We start from the raw sequence: 21,611 nt of genomic DNA, 5'->3' as shown, positions 1-21,611 counted from the left end.
GAAGTGGATTAATTGGGTGGATGTAATCCTAGGGGAAGGATCAGTTTTGATCTTTGATAATGCAGACAAGACCTTCCCCTCCACTCCAAAGTACAATTCCTAATTTTCAAATATGACCATTTGGAGTAGGAACTTGGCCCATCTTGGTGACAATCATCGGCAATATATTTTCTTCAGGAAAAAAGCCCTTCATTAGTATTTGTTGGATAAGTGCTCTAAACAACTTCAACTGTAACCTGTGAGGGCAGATTAGAGGGGTTCAGTGAATGAAATATCTGTATGTTCTCAATCATGTAGGAAAACAGCAAGTTCTAGTGGAAATTGCACATGTCTGAGAGTCAGAGGACCTGGCTTTTAATACTGGCCTCTACCCTTGCCTTCTTTGTGACCTTGGGTGAGTCACTTCTGTGTGCCTCAGTTTTCTCATCTCTATAATGGGGGTTCAATTCCTATTCTTCCCTACCTAGACTGCGAGGCCGAGGTGGGACAGGGACTGTATGCAACCTGATTATCTTATGTCTACCCAGTGCTTAGAGCATATAATTAGCTCATAACAAATACCTCAACTGTAATGATTTATTGTGATCACTCAATTTTTGTAGGAGTTTGCTCCTTTTTTTGGCAACAGTGATGTATGAAGGCCTTGGTGATGCAGAAGCAAGTTAGAATAATGTGATTCTGACATTTGATTTGATTATGGGCTTTTTAAAATTTTAACATAGGCTTTAAATCTAAAAGAGAATTGCAGGAAGACAGGCCCAATGCCGTGGATTTATTATGTTGGCTCTCCCAGCCTGGGAAGGGGCTTAGACCCAGCAGGTTCAGGAAATTAGTGATCAGTCTGTATTTTCACCACTTTCAAGGACTTAGACAATATCCCACACAGCCTTAGAGGGTGGAACCCATTGCAGCCCTCTTGACTAAAGCCTCTTCTCTCAGTTTTTGTTTCTTATTTTTAAATCAGGAACCAAAAGTATCTGACTACAGAGCCTCAGCAAACCATTTCAAATCAAAGCCATCCAAGGAGAAGTGATTAATTTTGTTCCCTTCTGTTTCTTGAACAGTTTTCCTGACTGAAAAAAACTGATCCATCAAAATCTCTTGTCAATGGATGAAAATGTTGTGTTTAAACTAATTCTGCTTTGCAGGAAGTCAGATTTTTCTTGTTACCCTCCTGCTTTCAACCACTTGTGTTTCTGAGGATTATACAACTTGAAGTACTCCCATTATAAGGGTTTATTTTTCCACTCCGCAGCTTCTGATTTTATAGTCCATCCAGATTCATGACAAAGTTTCCTACATTTTTTTTAAATCTCAGTGGGTAGCACGGCTCTTGACATCTAAGTGCTTAATAAATGCCATCATTGTTATCCTTAACTTGGAAAAACAGGTAATAATGATGATACTTGTTAAATGCTTACTATGTGCCAGGCACTGTACTAAGCACTGGATGTGTCATTAAAGTAGATTAGGGATAGGGGAAATAATAGACTGTGAGAATATTTAACGTAAGTATTGTTGGGCTGGGATGAGTATTAGAGTACTTAAAGGGATGCACAGCCAGGTCCTCAGACTTGAAGGACAGGAGTCTGTGAAACCCACATGATCACCCCCAGATTTCTGAGATTAATTCCATAATATTTCTTTGGAAGCACTTCCTGCACATAGCCTAACAGTGAACCCAGCCCACAACTATGGACTCCATGTGTGAGATACATGCCCAAGATTGTTTTTTTAAAGTAAACTTCTTCCACCCTCCCTTGCCCTGCTGGAAACAATGATATATTTTTTAAAAAAATGTAGAATGCACATCCCTCCCTCCTTCAAGAGCAACGGACTCAGTTTTGCAGAGAGGAAATAATCCGATGGGAAACTGCACGAGAGCTTTTATCTTGGAAAAGGGCACAAGGAAGAAAGCACAGATGTTTTCCCAGACATCCAGTGACAAAATTGACAATTAAACAAGGAGGAAAATAGCATTCCCTCAAAAATGGGAAGAGAGATAAGATCAAAAAAATAGAATGTAGAGGTGAAGTAGGTTGGACAATGCCTTAAATGTGTGGTGCACAGAGAGGCTGCCATTTAGTCAATTAGCTCAGTTTAGGAGAACCTGGATTTTGGAAAGCAGTGGAAGGAAGGATAAGTCTCCAGGAGAGTGTTTTCCACTTGTTTTTCAGGGCTCTTTTAGTTCAGATGAGTGGACTATTTTAGGGCACAGAGTTGGTGCTGGACCATAACTTTGGTATGGGGCCAATTCTGTTCTACCTAATATGTAGCTGGGGAAACCAAGGCACTGAAAGTTGTGTGGTTATCCCAACATGACAGCAAATCAGTGGCTGACCTGGGAATGCAAGTTGGTCCTTGGTCATTACTATTTCTAAAGGTCAGAGCTACCCCTCTTATTAGACATTTTTCTCCTTTAATAAGGTATTTGCTTCCCAATAACATGTTTCATAAAGATTGCTTGGAGGAAAAATATTGACTTGATGCATGAAGTCAAGGTCCCCTGGTGAAACACACATTCAGTACACAAAAATTTGCAGTTTAAAAAATGGGTTTGTTAACACAGCTACTCCCTGCCCCTGGGAATCTGGAATCATCCATATCATTCAGCTACAATGGTAGAGTTTGTTTTGTTTCTTTGTTTTGGAAAGTTGATTAATATGAATATTGGGCTATTGCTATGTTGTCCTTTTATATTGTATTTTATGCCCTTTCTTTGGTGAACTAACCTTGCTCTATAGAAAGATAGAGAATGAAGTTATTGTCAGCCATTCACAAATGGTTCAAAAGCCTTTTCAGCTTTTGATGAAAGAGTAGAATCAACAGTTTGTGAAATTGCTTTCTCTTTGGAGGGAAAAAGAGCCCTTATGTGCTGTATCTTTGTGCCTTTTATAACATATGTTGTACATTTCTGCTACATGGTTTTAACTTGGTTATAATAAAATATTTTATAGCTTGTATCCAAAAATAGAATTTGGTTAAGCGAGGGGGAGGAGCATATGTAGCCTGCACTAAAATAATTCTTGAGACAAATCAATTCCCAGTGATCAAGACTAATTAAAAAATGAATCATTTTTGTTGATGGTTTTGATCTTCTCTTCCACTAAAGTATCAGAACAGCTAACGAATAACAAAATCAATCAACCAATCATATTTATTGAGTGCTTACTGTTTGCAGAGCACTGTACTATGCTCATGGGAGAGTACAGTGTAACAGAGTTGATAGGCACGTTCCTTGTCCACGAGTTTACAAAATTAACCAATTTGAGATTCTTGTTCTCTTCTGTCCCCTGCCTACTCTCTGGTGCACAGGGTAACAAAGTTAACGTATCCAAAAGATGGAGAAACCAGGGTCTTAGATCATTCATAGACCTAAACCGTTGAGAGTTGACTATAGTTGTCTTAAACCTCCCTACAAACATGTAGCGATGCATAAATGATGAAAGCAAGTATTAAGTTCTTCAGAAATTTGATTCTTTCTTAAATAAAATGTTCCACTTGTGCAGTAGGAAGAGCGAACGGGCTTCACTGTTTCAGTGGGACATTCCTCCTCTGAGCTGACTTCATCACTGTTCCCTCTTCTCCAAAATGTCCCTCTTTGGACTTTCCTGAAGCTGCTTCGTGGGCAACAAGATAATTCAGTGCCCGAGAAATAGGCCCTAATGGCTACCAAGATGGGGATGTCTCCATGACCCTGGAGAGACCCAAAAGTGCCTTGGAGGACAGAGATTGCTCTTTTGATGCTGCCATCAGTTGACTGATTCATGGAGAGGTGCTACGCACCCTTTTTTTGTAGATAGGAGTAATAGAGATGGTGGGGAAATGCCACCTATTTGGTCCATGTCGAAAGAGTAAATAGGAGGTACCACTGTCTTTAGCTTTGGATGTGGTTGCCAATGTGAGGACAAACAAACATAGAATGTTTAGAGAGTACGTTCTTCTCATTAAAGGCCTCTTGCTTCTGAGTTTATAATAGTGACAAACCACGGGTTCTGCTCAGCTTCGAGGATCCCAAGTCCACCAGCCCACAGGCCTAGGGTTCTGGCCAAGCTCAAGCAGCACCACAAAGTCCCCAAACTGAACCATTTGTTCTTGGTCGGATATTTCAGTTTTCAAAATGGCAGCATTGTGGTGCACTGTGGGATATAACGTATTTATAGCACCAGTCACTTGGAGGAGGTATATTGTTAAAGTGTTAGAAAAAGGACTGACATCTACCCTCCTTAGTAGTGGTGGTTAATTAATTCATTCATTCAGTCATATTTATTGAGCCCTTGCTGTGTGCAGATCACTGTACTAAGCGCTTGGAAAGTACAATTCGGCAACATATAGAGGCAAACGCTGCCCAACAATGGGCTCACAGTCTAGAAGGGGGAGACAGGCAGCAAAACAAAACAAGTAGGGAGGTGTCAATACCACCAAAATTAATAGAATTATAGATATATACACATCATTAATAAAATAGAGTAATAAATATGTACAAATATACACAGGTGCTGTGGGGAGGGGGAAGGGAAGGAGGAGCAGAGGATAAGAGGGGCTCTCAGTCTGGGAAGATCTTCTGGAGGAGGTGAGCTCTCAGTAGGGCTTTGAAGGGAGGAAGAGAGCTCATTTAGCGGATGTGTGGACGGAGGGCATTCCAGGCCACAGGTAGGACGTTGGCCAGGGGTCGACGGCAGGACAGGTGAGAACGAGCCACAGTGAGGTTAGTGGCAGAGGAGTGGAGTGTGCGGGCTGGGCGCCTTCCCCACTGGCACAAACAGAATCTCCGCTGGCTGCGGACCTGCCAGTCTAGCCCTCTTCTTGGGTAGGACGGTGCCAGGGATTTGGAGAGTTGTAGGTTTCCTGGGCTCGGTCTCACTACTGCCAGCCAGTAGTGAATGGGTGAATGACTGACAGGATGTGATTTTTATAGAGCTTTGGTTTCTAAGCTCTCTGTGGGTAGCGATCACATCTATCAGTTCTCTTTCATATCGTACTCTCCCAAGTGCTTAGTTCAGTGCTCTTCAATGCCATTGATTGCCTGATTGTAAAGCCACTTAAGTGAGATTGTGTAGAGCACTCAATTGAGATCCTTGCCAAGAAGTCACATTATCATGATTCTGGAAAAGCCGTGGCAAGGGCCTGAGGCGTTCTGTACCAGACATCGTTTCCAGAGCTTGAGGAGAGTATAAATAATGCCCTAAACTGAGAGACATCTCCTATTTTATGATGAAATGCCAGTGACACTTGGGAATTGAGGGAGTCATGGAATGTGTTCTGCTTACCGTCTGCTCGAGTTACTGAGGAGAAGGTTGGGTATTTTGAGTGTGTTTTTTAATGAGTCCTAGTAAGGGCTGAGCACACAGAACTTGGCTTAGTTTTCTTACCAAGTGATGCTGCCACCACAGAGAAATTGTAATAAAATAAAAGGGCAGAAAGGTATCCATCTCCTGCAACCTCAGAGTCCATGGAATTGGACTATTTATTTTGATACCCATGAATCCTGCTTTCATACAGCCAGTCTCACCACTCTCACTAGTTTAGCTGATGATGATGTTTTTAAGTGCTTACTGTGTGCTTACTGTGTGCTGAGCACTGAACTGAACTCTGGGGCAGATACAGATCGGACACAGTCCATGTCCAACGTAAAGGCTCACAAGTCTAAGGGGGAGGAAGGAGAGGTATTGCGTCCTGATTTTATAGATGAGGAAACAAGCAACACAAAGTTAAGTGACTTGCCCAAGGTCATACAGCAAGCAAGAGGCTGAATCAGGATCCACTGGACCCCTCCCCCCCTTCCACTTTTTCTACTACTGAATCAGTCAGTATTATTTATTGAATGTTTATCGTGTGCTGGGCACTATACCTTGTACATATGAACTATTCTATTTATTTGGGTTGGGCCTGTCTCTATATGGTGCCAACTTGTACTTCCCAAGTGCTTAGTACAGTGCTCTGCACACAGTAAGCGCTCAATAAATATGATTGATTGATTTGTTAATGGTGTGCATATAGCTTTAATTCTATTTGTTCTGATGATTTTGACACCTGTCTACTTGTTTTGTTTTGTTGTCTGTCTCCCCCTTCTAGACTGTGAGCCCGTTGTTGGGTAGGGACCGTCTTTATATGTTGCCGACTTGTACTTCCCAAGCGCTTAGTACAGTGCTCTGCACACAGTAAGTGCTCAATAAATACGATTGAATATATATACCGAGTGCTTGGGGGAGGGTATAGTACAGTAGAGTAGGTGGGCACGATCCTTGCCCACAAGAATCACGTAGACTTAAGAGGAATTGACTGGTTGTCTGTTCCCAGAACTAGATTGAGGAGAGTGACATGAATTTGAGGGGAGGAAGGGAGAGAAACTAGAATGAGGGTAAGAGTGGGGCATAGGGATGGAGTAGTAGAAATGGGAAGTGGTAGAGTAGAGGAGGAGTGCTGCGAGACCACTCTTCACAGGTGCAAGTGGATTTCTTCCTCACAGACACCAGCTGAATATTACAAAATGGCTTCCTAATTTGAAAGGGTAAAACTATAACCGCCATAGATCCAGTGCCTCTTTGAAATGTAATCCTCTAGTGCTCAGAAATATTTACTGTACAGCAGTGCTTTTATGCCAGCCACATCAGGATATTCTGGTTCCTGAAACTGAAGGATTTGAAAGCACTTAGAAACATCTAGCTCACAAAAGTAGCCATTTGGGGCTTTAGCGCTCATGGGTTCAAGTAAAGATGTAAAGATTTGCTTGTCCGTCGGGATTAAAACATTAAAGACAGCGTGACCCCTTTAAATAGTCCAAAGATCTGGCTCTACTGCCAGCATTGTCCTCGTTCCAGCTACTTTGGCCGCTAATGCCTCACTTACTGGGGAAAATAAATACATATTTACATGTTCTTTGTTTTGCCTTTAGCTCTTCTCTGTTAGAGATTCTCAGTGGGAGTCTTAAATGGTCATTTAACTTGTCCTGTCCTTCCTTGCAGTAGACACATTACCTGCCCAAAAGGAGTTTACAGACTAGAGTCTAATCTCAGCTCTGCCACTTGTCTGCTGCGTGACCTTGGGCTAGTCACTTCTCTGTGCTTGTTTTCTCATCTGTAAAATGGGGATTAAAATCATATTCTTTCCTACTTCGACTGGGAGCCCAGTGTGGGACAGAGACTGCCTAACCTGATTATCTTATATCTATCCTAACACTTAGTTTGGTGCTTGGCACGTAGTAAGCACTGAAGAAGTACTATAATTGTTATTATTATTTTCATCATTAAATCACCATCACCTCTCCTGTGTCTCTGTTTTGTTTTACTTCAAGCTTGTAGTTTTATTTTCTTATGCACAAATTAAACCAGTGATTATAGCAAACTTAATATTTGAATTAAATTAGGCATCATCAAGAAACTAATTATTTTTTAAAACTGTGATGGATTTTAGGCATCAGCACTAATTGCTAGGGAATGAGTGTGTGTTGATGGGAATAGAAGAGGCTTATTAAAAGGATTTAATACTAATGCAGAAACTGGTGTTTTGTTTTGATTTTAATCAACCCTGTGTGCAGTCGTTTCCTCCCTCTTTTAATAGTAATAATAATAATAATAATAATAATGATGGAATTTATTAAGAGAAGTTAAGTGACTTGCCGAAAGTCATGGAGCTGGGATTTGAACCCATGACCTCTGACTCCAAAGCCCGTGCTCTTTTCCACTGAGCCATGCTGCTTCTCTGTTTATATATCAAATACATTTTAAATGTAGTGGGATTTTTGTTTGCGTATTCCCTACCTGGCAAGCTGACCAGTAATGTTTTCTGGGTTATTTCAGGCAGAATGGGGAACTCATGCATGAGGTAGCAGTCCCCAAACTTATTAACTATTGTTCATTACCCATCATAAAGAGTGTCTGAAATGTTATTTATTAGTAAATGAAAAATTTGTTGATTAAATGTATCCACATTCAAAGCCCTTGAAAACTAAACAGAGAAGCAGCATGACCTACTAGATAGAGCACAGGCCTGGAAGTCAGAAGGAACTGGGTTCTAATTCCGCTCCACCACTTGTCTGCTGTGTGACCTTGGGCAAGTCACTTAACTTCTCTGTGCTTGGGTTACATCATCTGTCAAATGGGGATTAAGACTGTTAGCCCCATGTGGGACAGGGACTGTGTTCAACCCGATTTGCTTGTGGTGATCCCAGCACTTAGTACAGTGCCTGGCACATTAAGCGCTTAACAGATACCACCACTATTCAAGATAGAACACATTTCATAGACTACAGAATTTGGTTTATTGTAGTTTAGAGCTCAGGAGGTAAAGACCTGCTGATGCAGAATACTCTTGTGCCCAGAACTAACTCTACTGTTACCTAAATTACTAGCAGGGAGTGAATTCTTACTTAGGGTTACGGTTGAGGGACGGAATGGAAAATCAGAGCTGCATGCTGATCACTGACCCTTTTCTCTTTTTTTAATCATTTATTTCACTTTGTCCTTAAGTAGCCAGTGATATTTTTAATTTAATAAGACAGTCTCCTTTCTCTTGACTTAATAATTGAGATAGAGCATGTGACCACATCAGGCATCCATTGTTTGCCATTTGCAAGCAAGGCAATTTTCCCTGTTTTCCATACGAATGGCTTCTTTGGGGGGGAAGATGAGGTGGTATTGTTGTCACTGACTGTGCGGTCCTGTTCTGTTATGGAGAAAGGGTGCCAAATTATATTTTTGCATATTAAAGCAGCAGCTGTTGTCCTTGAAGTAGTAGATATATCCGTGTAATATTTTTGGTAAACTTAAGGTTCAGCAGAACACTCAATTCTTTATTTTCCCATTTGTGATTTTCCTGTACCTCTTCAGGTCACAGATACAGAAGAAAATAGAAATTAAATGAAGAATTGATGGGTTTTCATTTTTAGTTCCCAATTTTTTTTTAAATTAATGATGACATTCTGGGGTCTTCAAGCGCTATTAATCTTGCTTTTCTTGAAGTGAAACAAAAAATTATCTTCACTAGTAAATGGATTTAACCTTTACTTGTTTAATTTTTAATATGTGCTTTACCCATTACAAGCCAGTAACTCCCTGCCAGCTGCTCTTTGCTGTGTGTGAAGTTTTCAATAATAAAGCCTGGTCTCTTTGACCTTTTTTGGTAGTTGGAATTTTAATGTCTTCATTCTCTGTTGGTTTTTTTTTTTCTTTTCCACGTATGGCCCACTATAATTTGGGTTACATGAAGAGGATCTTTGTCAGATTTTTAAGTCAGGCCACAGGTAATTCTTTGTTTTTATGCTTCACATTCCTCTTTTTGGATGGGCAGGCTGCTGTGCATGAAGCAACGATTGATGTCAGTAAGAAGCCTGGAAGAGAAATGAAGTACTTGAGGACCTTCCTTTATTGTTCTGGTTTGCCATTTGCCCTTCTTTGGACTTTGGACTTTGGACTGTGTCCGTTCTGATTTTCTTGTCATTTACCCCAGCACTTAGTGCAGTGCTTGGCACATAGTAAGTGTTTAATGAATACCGCTAATTTTTAAATTATTATTGTTATTATGAATATTAGGAACTAATGATTCCATGTCTTTGTCATCATCGTCATCAGTTTTGTTGCTGTCCTTTGTTTAGTGCACTAAACTAGGTGTTAAGAAATAACGTGGCCCAGTAGAAAAAGTACATGCCTGGGAGTCAGAGGACCTGGGTTTTAATCTTGGCTCAGCCACTTGCTTGCTGTGTCACAATAAGCAAGTCATTTAACATCTTGGTGATTCAGTTTCTTCACCTGAAAAGTGGCCATTCAAAACCGGTTTTCCCTCTCCCATAATTAGTGAGTCCCACAGAGGACAAGAACTATGTCTAGCCAGATTATCTTGAATCAACCTCAGTGCTTAGCACAGAGTAGGTGCTTAACAATTGTCACTATTATCATGATTGCAAAAAAGATGTAAGACAGTCCCTGCCTTAATCATATCGTGTACTACAAAGTGGGTACCAAGTAGTAATGTCTGGAAGGCACATCATTTGGATGAAAGGCTCCGTGTGTGTGTTTAAGGTTAATATGGCTGCAGTTTTATTCTTTGCTTAATTAGGCTCTGGCATTCGTACAGAAAAGCCATCAATGTCGGGTCAGTAATAGTCGTTAGAAGGTGAAGCTACCAGTTCCTACTGTGTCGTATTGAAATGCACAAAGCTTGAAGCTAACAGGGAAGGCGCTTCCAGTCAATGCAGCTTTATCACCTTTAATGATCTGTAAAATTAATTGAGGTGCTGTGGCATATGGGGGAAGAAAATCAGGACTAGAGATGGATTTTTCCTGGGAGGTTTCTCTCAGCGAGGAAGTGGGGTGGTGGGACATAAATTACGAGGCAAAAGGTAAAGTGAGGTGTTGGAATAGCGAGTAATTAGAACAGCTTTATGGTTGCCTAAATTGATTTAAGAACATTCATGTGAAGTGGGTCAGAGTGGAGAGGAAGCGTGTCCGGTGATCAAGAGACCCGGGTTGTAATCTCAGCTCAGACACTGGTCTACTGTGTAACTTTGGGCAAGAAACTTACCAATCAACCAATCAATGGGCTCTCAACAGTGTGGAGAGCACTGTTTTAAGCACTTGGGAGAGTACAAGTGCTCCCTCACTTATCAGCTGTGCAACTTTGGGCAAGTCACTTAACTTCTCTGTGCCTCAGGTACCTCATCTGTAAAATGGGGATTAAGACTGTGAGCCCCACGTGGGACCACCTGATTATCTTGTATCTACCCCATCATGTAGAACTGTGCTTGGCACACAGTAAGCGCTTAACAAATACCATCATTATTATTATTATAGAGAAGCAGTGTGACTCAGCGGAAAGAGCACGGGCTTGGGGGTTAAAGGTCTATGGGTTCAAATCCTGGCTCCACCGCTTATTAGCTGTGTGACTTTGTACAAGTCACTTAACTACTCTGTGCCTCAGTTACCTCATCTGTAAAATGTGGATTAAGACTGTGAGCCCCACGTGGGACAACCTGATCACCTTGTATCCTCATCAGCACTTTGCACATAGAAAGCGCTTAACATATGCCATTATTATTATTATTATTACAACAGACACGACCCCCGCCCTCAAGGACTTTACAATCTGTGGACCTCAGTTTACTCATTTGTAAAATGTGGACAAAATAGATTGTAAACTCCCATAAATGGGGGTTATGTCCGCTGATTACCTTATATCTACCCCAGCACATATCACTTAGTAAGCATCTAATAAATTCATTCAGTCATATTTATTGAGCTCTTACTGTGTGCAGAGCACAATACTAAGCACTTGTGCCATAATCATGTCTATTATTATTAGCATTATTAGTTTAAGGAAAAGCTGTCCCTTCTCAGAGAAGTACTCTTCGCTCTGGGCACCAGCTCTGTGGAGGGGACAGGTTGGCTCTCCATCCCAACATGTATTCTTTCCCTTCTCATCTGTGAAATGGGGATTAAGGCTTTGAGCCCCATGTGGGAGATGGACTGTGTCCAACTTGGTTTGCTTGTATCTACCCTAGTGCTTAGCACAATGACTGGCACATGGTAAGCCCTTAACAAATACCATAAAAATAAAAAAAGAATAAGCCCGCTGAATGCCCACTGAATGGCATTCATTAAACATTTACTATGTGTAGAGTACTGTACTAAGCATTTGGGAGAGGACAATAGAGTGAATAGACAAGATCCCATTCCTCAAAGACTTTACAGTATAGTGGATAAATAACTCTGGACACATTTTCTAATAAAAAGTTTCCCAGGAGATTCTAACTGTGAAAGACACATTGTCCTTCCCCTTCATCCAGCTGGGTTTTCCACTGACAAAATTCGGAGCTGGTAACATTTTCCCACTTCATGACAATGTGCTAGTGTCATGGGATGGCTAAGGAATGCCCTCCATGGTCAGATAAATAATCCGTCCAAGCTAGAATCCTGTCTCTGACAGTGGTAACAATCTTGGAGAAAAAGGGAATTGGCTCTTCTTAACATTCAACCTCATTTGTAGAAAAGCACTTGCCAATAGCCTATCGTCCAATCCTCTTCAACCCTCCTTCATTCAACCTCTTGACATTTTCTCCCTGCATTACTTCCTGTGGTGATGAATCCCATATTCTCATCACCCACTGTGTGAAAACATTTTCCTCTTTTTGGCTTCTAACGACCTCAGCCAAACATCAGTGGATTCCTCCTCCTGTAGGTGTCACGGATAGTAACGTCGGCCATCCAGTTAATCTCAGGAAGGGTGTTTACCCCAGCAGTTAGAACAGTGCTTGGCACATAGTAAGCACTTAACAAATGCCATTATTATTATTATTATTATTAATAATAATAATAAACAATAGGTTTGTCTTTAAAAGAATGGGACTCAGAGTAGATAATCTGGTAGCGTTTTCTAATTGTTCATATGAAGGATGGAGTCTCTCATGTCACGTCATGAAGACACTGGGACTGGGTCCTTGTCCAAGGAATCTGATTATGGTGCTGGTGGCTTTTTCAGTGCCACTTGCACGCTCACTCTTGGCAGTTGTGTTCCCACTGGTGCAGTGAGGAAACAGGCAAGTAGAAGGGCAGGTTTGCAGCTCATTGAGGTGGACAAGGCAAAAGTTTTACATATCAAACCCACTTCCAGCCCAGGCGCAGCAGCATCGTGAGCTCGTTGTGAGCAGGAAATGTGTCTCTTTGTTGTTGTACTCTCCCAAGTACTTAGTACAGTGCTTTGCACAAGTGCTCTATAAATACGATTAAATGAATGAATCATGGTGACACTGTGCTGAAAGACATGTCTTGGTAGCCACTGCAATCTTCAATGCCCGTGTTAGCTGGCTATTTTTCAGGATTCCCACTGCATATATCCAACATGTGAGACACTGTAGGTGGTCCTTTGGGGAGAAGCAACCACTGATGGCATAGTTCCAGTGGGCAGTCCCTCAACTTTCAGCTATTTGCACACAGGCATACATACAAGTACGCACGCTAACACCCCACCACTGTGTGTCGTGGGTCAGGCACTGGGGGAGAATTATTCATATGAAACAGTCATGTTTGGGAAGTGGATTTTCTCCTACTGGACACATTTGCTTTGTTATTGACTTGAGTTTTGAAACGAAATGGGATGTTTTAATATTTGTGCTTGTTTCTGTAATAGTCTTAACTGAAGCTTTCATTAAACTAAGTAGCAGAGCTCTTTCCATCAGAATTCTGGAGCACATCAGCTGGGGCTCTTATAATGTAACATTTTCTGAAACAAGTCTTATCTGAGTAGCTGTCTACTCATCATTTCTCCTAAGCGGCCGCAGAGTTGATTACATTTTGGAAGGTTCTGGTTTGGTAGTTTCATCTTCAGTTTTAATATTGGTTAGGCATCTAATTTCCTTGTGTTTTCTTTGACCTAGAAAGACTGATAATTCTCCCTTTCTGAGTGACAGGTGTCCAGACCCAGATTGTAAGCTAGAAAAGAAGCCAGTACTAGAATTATCTTCCAATTTCTCCATAAAAATTTCCTTCTAGCATGTGTGTGTGTGTGTGTGTGTGTGTGTGTGTGTGTGTGTGTCAGAAAAACCTTTCTCATAAACTGTATATGAAGCCAGACATAAAAGTACACTGACTGGAGATTGTTTCACACTGAAGGTTTTCCATTTAAATTAACTCACAGAACTGTAAAAAAAAGTGTTTGTGTAATCAGAGATTTAGAAGAATTTTGAAAAAAATAGGCATACAGTTGCTAGGTTGGATGCATCAAATAATAAAAACTGAGCAGGGGAACCAGGGCTTGGGAGCTTATGTGGCTTGGAAGGTGGGGTTTTTTTGTTTTGTTTTTGTTTTTTTAAAAGAAATTTGTTAAGCACTTCCTGTGTTCCAGACACTGTATTAAGTGCTGGATTAGATACAAGCTAATCAGGTTGGACACGCTCCATGTCCCATGTGGGGCTTCCAGTTTTAATTCCCATTTTACAGATGAGGTAACTGAGGCATAGAGCAGTTAAGTGCCTGGCCCAAGGTCACAGCTGGCAGAGCTGGGATTAGGATCCAGCTCCTTCTGATTCCTAGGCCCGTGCTCTCTCCGCTGGGAAACTCTGCCCAGTCTGGCCAGCAGAGGCCCATTCATGCACTCTGGACAGCAGAGGAGCTTCTGGGATTTGGCAGGAGCACCTGGGCTTCTGGGTTGTAGCAGTGAGATTCTTGTGCCCACAGCCTGGGTGGAGAGTGGGGTTAAGTGGGAGAGGAAAGAAGACTTGGGGTTGGCACTCAAGATGGCTGGCATTTAAGAAGTAGACCTCCCCTTTTCCCATGTCCCTCCTTTCCCCCCACCCCCTTATCTTGTCGTCCTTCTCCCCTTTTGCCCGTTTGTAGCCGTACTACATCCTACCTAAGGGCCGGGTCCCCTTATTCTGTGGGGAAGCTGCTTCATTCATTGTCGTATTTATTGAGCGCTTACTGTGTGCAGAGCACTGTACTGAGTGCTTGGGAAATACAAGTCAGCAACATATAGAGATGGTCCCTACCCAACAATGGGCTCACAGTCTAGAAGTCATGAAATATGTCATGAAATATGAAGAGAGGAAGACTTCACGGGGATGGGAATCCATCCGGAGTACCAAAAGACAGAAAGAGCTCTGGGACATCCTGGGTGGCAGAGCCTCCTGGAACCTTGGGAAGTGAGGCCCTTTCCCTGTGGTTTGGGCCCATCCTGCCATCCCAGGTGTGCCCTTTGGGGATGCCCTGGGGCATAGGTCCCCACCACAAAGAGTGGCATGGCATGGCATGGCTCATTCATGGCTGAACCAAAACTCTGTCCTGTGGCCTGAGCTGAACTCTTCAAGCCATTGCAGAAGGGCTCTCCATTAGATGACTCCCCAAGCTGGTCTTTCTCTTGGGCCACCTTTCCTAAGGGAGCAGACCATTGTTCTCCTCATCTTCAAGACCCTTCCCAAATCACATATCGTCCAGGAATTCATCTATGATTAATCTCTTCTCCCTATCCAATGTACCCAGCTGCTGCTATAGCACCTCCACAGTACTGCTGCACGCAACATATATATGCTTCTGGTGTTTTGCTTCCTCCCACATATAATTTATTTTAGTGTGTGTCTCTCCTGCCAGATTGTAACCTTCCTAAGGACAGGGATAGTGTCTACTAATGCTAAGGTACTTCCCCAAACACTCGGTACAGAGCTCTGCACGTGGTAAGTACTCAGATACTATTGATTGATTGTTTGGGGATGTTTACCATGCAGCTATGGGGTGCAAGAGTGTGCTTTTCTTAAAATTCAGGGCTAATAGCACATTGAAATGGATCACTTTTCTTTCCCTTTGGTGATCTTGCACTCGTGGAGGCTAATTGGGTGGAACTGTGTATTAAAACCTGTAATGCTGAAACATAGATCCAAGTCCCCCAAATTCAAAACTCTAGTAGTCATTGCTGGGATTCCTACAGGAAGGTAGACAAAATGCATTAGCTTTTCAAAATGTGCACACTTTTCAATTCTCTCCATTTTTTTTTGTGGAATCTGCTTTTTGATGGCAGAGTAGGCTAGAGTTATGTTCCCTTTTCCTTTGCCATCTGTGAGAGTGGTATTTTCCACAAAAAAAAAATTGTTTAGTGTTTTTCCACTAGAACAATTTTTGTTTACTTGAATGTAGCTGTTTGAAAAGGAACGGGGTCTTCAGTAAATGGCAGTCGACTGAAAGAGCCTTCTGTCTGCGTAGTACAGAATAGCTGTTCTGTGCTGCTTCAAGACTGCAACCAGTTCACCTGGGGAAAGTAGCTTTTTCTTGAATTCTCAGTCAAAAAAGGAATACATTCAGTTCTTCCCTGAAGGATATTTTCAGTACGTGCTTTGGACCCAACATTCTGGGGCAGTCAGGGATGCTTCACCTGTCTGGAGAGAGCGTAATTGCGGTGTCGAAAGAACCAGTTGTATGCCCGCATTCTCTCAACTTCTCTGTGCCTCAGTTGCCTCAGCTGTTAAATGAGGATTAAGACTATGAGTCCCATGTGGGAGAGGGACTGTGTTCAACCTGATTATCTTGTGTCTACCCCAGTGCTTAGTACAGTGCCAGGTACGTAGTAAGCACTTAACGAATGCAATTTAAAAAAATGTTTTCTATTCTCTATGTTGAAAGGCAAAACTCAGAGTACCTAGCTTAAAGAGTGGAATGTGGTGTTAATCAATCAATCAATCAATCAATCGTATTTATTGAGCGCTTACTATGTGCAGAGCACTGTACTAAGCGCTTGGGAAGTACAAATTGGCATCACATAGAGACAGTCCCTACCCAACAGTGGGCTCACGGTCTAAAAGGGGGAGACAGAGAACAGAACCAAACATACCAACAAAATAAAATAAGTAGGATAGAAATGTACAAGTAAAATAAATAAATAAATAAATAAATAGAGTAATAAATATGTACAACCATATATACATATATACAGGTGCTGTGGGGAAGGGAAGGAGGTAAGACGGGGGGATGGAGAGGGGGACGAGGGGGAGAGGAAAGAAGGGGCTCAGTCTGGGAAGGTGTTAAGTGAAGTGAATTGTATCCAGTGTGCTACATAGGAACCTTGTCATCCAAATAGGTTAATATATCACCCCAAAATACATAAGTTGTCACCCTCGTTACCTTTGGTCTCCCCCTTCTAGACTGTGAGCCCGTTGTTGGGTAGGAACTGTCTCTGTATATTGCCAATTTGTACTACCCGAGCGCTTAGTACAGTGCTCTGCACACAGTAAGCGCTCAATAAATACGATTGATTGAAAGAATGAATAAAGGGAAGGTGTCAGAAAGCAGATTAACTATTTTAGGTAATCTAACAGACTCGTGTTCTGCCAAAGTAAAAGACATTCATCTGTGGGCATGTGGAGTGATTTCCTTGCTAGAGGATTAACCAGTCCACTGGGAGTCCAGGAGCATTGAACCACCCAAGGGTCAGAGGGCTGAATTAACAGGTGTTCATCATTTGGAGAATAGACCATTGGAAAAAACAAAAGACATAAAAAATGGGGCAACTTAATTTGCTGATATTGCTAACAGCATAAAAACAAAATTAAACAATGGAATTTACTGAGTGCTTACTGTGTGCTGTGCACTGAACTACGCATTTGGGAGTCAGTCATATTTATTGAGCGCTTACTGTGTAAAAAGGACTGTACTAAGCATTTGGGACAGTACTATATTACAAATAAACAGGCATGTTCCCTGCCCACAACGAACTTACAGTCTAGAGTACAATACAACAGAGAATACAATACAGTGGAGTTGGTAGATTAGATCCCTGCCCAGAAGAAGTTTACATCCTGGAGGAACGTTTTAGGATCGGAAAGCAAGAGGCAAGGTGTATGTTATAAAACTAACAAATATTTCAGAGAGGTGTGAATGGAAACACCTATAAATGTAGGAGTCTGTGGCTTTTCTGGTGTTGAAATACTTGAGGTATAATGAACTGCTTAGCCAAGGTACAGTTTTAAATCTCAGCCAGGAAAGAAAAAGAGGATTAGAAACCAAAACTAGAGCTGGAAGTTGCAGAACAAATGCATCTTCTACAGGCACATGAAGCACATGTTAAGTGGGACATTAAAATAGATGCATTAAAATAGTTGCAAAGCTGATCATTAAAGTTGGCGGTGGATCCTGGATTTGGCTGGAAAGATTAAGAAAAAAAGCACAGAATTATTCAAACAGAATTTCTTAGATCACAGACAACACAGAAATGATGAGGAAATGCTTGAAAGATTAAAATTTGATGCTGAATTGTGATTAAAATTATGATTAGTGGAAGCTTAGTTCCATGTTGCTTCCATTTTTAGGCTTGGGAGAGCCAAAATTTTCACTGCCAGAAGCACCCCTCTTGGCATCAAAACACTCAAATGCATATTCTGGTTGCCATGACAACCCATCTGGCCAGTTGCAGATTGGATGTGGTTGTGTGTGGTATGGTTATATGGACTGTAGATGGCTCAGTTCAAACTTTCATCACTACTGTTGAAACACAAGCTCCTTTCATCAGACACATTTGGTATCTTAGTACCTCTGCTCAGTCGGTCAATCCAGTGGTATTCATTGAAAGCTTACTGTGTGCCCAAGTGGCAAGGGACCAGAAAAGTGCAGTATTGAATTGTTATACAAAATGTGCATGAGATTTTCTCTGATGGTCACACTCATCGATGCAGTCTCATCCTCAGTAGTGGCAGCTTTGAACCAGAAGACAGCTCTACTACAACCACCGCCTTCGCTTCCTTTCCCTCTCCCTCCTACTCCTGGCATCTGTGGCCAGTGACAGGCTCTCTCCTTTTGCTGGATTTTAGGCTGAAGTACTTAGTAATACCCCTCTCAGGGTTGCACCTGGAGACTTTCCAGTAATCTACCAGTCTCAGCTACAGGGGGGAGAGTCAAGCAGAGGCATACCCATTCAATTCTTAGCTTGGCCAGTGGCTAGCAAGTGGAAGGCAATCTGCTACAAGTCAAAACTCACCCAAGCTGGGCAGCAGCAGCATGGAAGAGAGTCGAGGCTCAAATTTACTGCATGGAAGGAGGCAGTGGTAAACCACTTGCGTATTTTTACTTAGAAAACTCCATGGATACACTACCAGAACAATTGCAGATGGAGAGCAGGACATTCTGGGAGAGATGTGTCCGTGGTATCGCTATGTGTCGGAAATGACTTGACGGCATAAGACAAGACTTAATAATAATAAAAATAATCATTGTGGTATTTAAGTCCTTATTATGTGCCAGGCACTGTACAAAGTGCTGGAGTAAATACAAGATAATCGGGTTGGACACAGTCCCTGTTCCACATGGGGCTCACAGTCTTAATTCCCATATTACACATGAGGAAGCTGACTTGCACAAGGTCACACAGCAGATGAGTGGCAGAGTCGGAATTAGAACTCAAGTCCTCTGATTTACAGGCCCGTGCTCTGTCCACTAGGCCTTGCGGCTTCTCACCCACATCACTGGCTAGCCCTGATTATCCCAGCTTGAGGTGATGTGTGGATAAGAGGTGGAGGTATAGAGGGCTCTTTGTGTCCTTGTCCCAGAGTAATCCGTACCCCCGAGACCGCCACGTATTAATGAAATATTTATAGTATTAAGTGCTTACTGGGTGCAAAGCACAGTACTAAGCACTGGGAAAGAATAAAGGGGTGACAGTTATGCAGAGTTCTTGGCCCCTTAAGGGACTTATCCCTTCTCTCCCACCCTCACCCGCCCCCACTCCCAGCAATTCTGTGATCACATCACTGTAAGCATTAGGGAAGAGAATGGATGAAAAGGCAGGTCAGAACCGAGGCATAGAGTCATATTCACATAGGCCCCAAGTGGAAAAGGGATTGGGAATGAACTTTTGGGCATTGAAAGGGGCTTTGAAATCAGCACCAGTTAATGTTCCATTGCCAGACAAAAATAAACTACTTTAAATATGTTAGAAATTAAGATATAAAATATTTAGTCAGTAAAAATGGGCGGCAGATGAGTAATTTCACTGTTGCTGATATAGATTCAAGAAAAACAACTTTAATTGGGGCCAGTGGATCGATTGTATTTCCTTCATGTAGCATTTCTCTTTTAAAAGGGAGAACTAAATGTCTTATTATTGACATGGAAGGAGTCAGAGGAAGAGGTTTTTTTCACGTTTTGTAAGAATAAATATACTCCACATCAGCTCATACTGAAGGACCCAGTTATTTGTTTGGTATTTTTAAAACCAGACATCAAAGTGCTGGCTGTTACAACACAGTGAAGGTGCTGAATTGTGTATATCACAAGGAGCTCATTACTAAGAGATTCCTCTTCATCATCTTTTCCTATTAATCTTTCCATTTCTTCATTTTGTGGGCCTTCTGTTTTAGTCTTGATATGGGAAATTCTCAGGAAAAACCATTCTTTTCCTTTATTTTTCATTGTCTTAGACTGTTGTCAAGCATTTGTCTCTCTGTGGCTGTAGTTGGTCTACAGCACTCCCCAAGTAATAGAGGGAAATATACATGCATCTAGAATTTTAGACATTCATTGCATGCAGTAATCATATACTGGATTTAATTAATTAAGGGCTTCATTTGGTATGTATTTTATGGGTGCTTCTTTGCTTGTGAGCATCTTCTTTTTGGGCACGGATTTCAGTTTAGACATTCCAAATACAAAGACTGGTCTTTATCCTGTGGTGCATATTGGAAATGTAAATCTTCTCAATTGGGAAAGGCACTTTAGCTCAATCTCATCTATCTCACCACCAACTCCTTGTCTGAATCTTCCTGCTGACTTGGAACTCCCTCTTCCTCCATATCTGACAGACTACCACTCTCCCCATCTTCAAAACTCTCCTAAAATCATATCTCCTCCAAAACGTCTTCACTGATTAACCTCTCATCTCTCCAAACTATATCCCCTGTCACCTTTGTGCTTAGGTGTTGTACCCCTTACATACTTTGACACTCACCCCAAGCCCAGCCCCCCATAACTTATATGTACATACCCTTATTCCCTGCCGCTTCCCTTCTCTGTAATTTATTTTAATGTCTGTTTGCCCCACTAGATTGTAAGCTCTTTGAGGTCCAGGACAGTGTCTTCCAACTTTATTGTATTGAACTTTCCAAAGCACTTAGAAATCAATCAGTCAGTTATATTTATTGAGTAATTACTGTGTGCATAACACTGTTCTAGAACTTGGGAGGGTGCAAAATAACAGAGTTGATAGTCATGTTCACTACCCACAATGAGTTTACAGTCTAGAGGGAGCTTACATTGCTCTGCACCCAGAAAGTGTCCAGTAAATGCCATTGCTAATGGAGAATCAGTCTATCATACTTATTAAGTGCTTTCTGTGTGCAGTGCACTGTACTAAGTGCTTGGGAGAGTACAGTATAACAGTTGGTAGATTCATTCCCTGCCCACAATGAGCTTACAGTCTAGAGGGGACATCTTAATGACAGCTTTTCCTCAGGGAGGCAGGAAGCATGGGATAAGCCAGCTAAGGGGCAGTCTTAAAATTCTGCTTCTTCATCCTAAATAATTTCAGTTGCATGCTAACCCTTCTTATTTTTAAAAATACCTGGAGTATAAACAATTTACCTCCTCTATCATACCATACTTTAAGGAGATGTGAAAAACTTCAGCCAGGGTGAAAGTAGCTTGAAAGGAAGAGGTTTCGACTGACAATCCAAGGCCAGTGTTTCCTAAAATCATATAAAGAAGATTTAACACTGGCCTTTGTTGTCTCCAATTGCCTAATCCAGTTGTTTTTGGAAAATAGTGAAACCTGAAAATTGAGTTCTGTTTAAAAAGGTTAGCCTTGAGATTGTGTCACATGACACAGGGCATACAAATGGGTTATCGAGAAGGTAATGATAAACCAGTTTGAGACGATTCCTGCCCGAGTGAACATTGGGAGACAATATTCTCCCCTTCTCTCCCCACTCATACAGAAAGGGTGAATGTGATTTTTCCTTGAGGCTCAGCTGAAAACAACACAAGGACTCTGCTTGCCTGGGCCAGACTTTGTAAAAATCAGTGGGATTCCCGCCTTGGGGTTTTATTGCTGATGTTTAAGCAGAGGGGCAACTTAAAGTAGAATTTTTTTTCTTTTTCTCTTTTTTGTTATTTTTTTATGGACAAATTTAGCCAAAGTCCAGCAACTTTGGC

General features: G+C 41.7%; 1 protein-coding gene and 1 non-coding gene across 3 annotated transcripts in view; both read left to right on the top strand.

Annotated features, from left to right (window-relative positions):
• CCNY (cyclin Y) overlaps window positions 1-21,611 on the top strand; it is a 134,395-nt gene that overhangs the window by 71,754 nt on the left and 41,030 nt on the right. The gene's annotated exons all lie outside the window — the stretch shown is intronic.
• LOC119936438 lies at window positions 18,297-18,434 on the top strand. The gene has a single exon (XR_005453764.1). It is a non-coding gene; the product is annotated as a small nucleolar RNA SNORA7 (small nucleolar RNA).

This window comes from Tachyglossus aculeatus, chromosome 13 (assembly GCF_015852505.1).
Source record: "Tachyglossus aculeatus isolate mTacAcu1 chromosome 13, mTacAcu1.pri, whole genome shotgun sequence".
In the NCBI taxonomy this organism is placed as follows: Eukaryota; Metazoa; Chordata; class Mammalia; order Monotremata; family Tachyglossidae; genus Tachyglossus; species Tachyglossus aculeatus.
The sequence above is the reverse complement of the archived record's forward strand: the minus strand, read 5'-3'. Positions and strand labels throughout refer to the sequence as shown.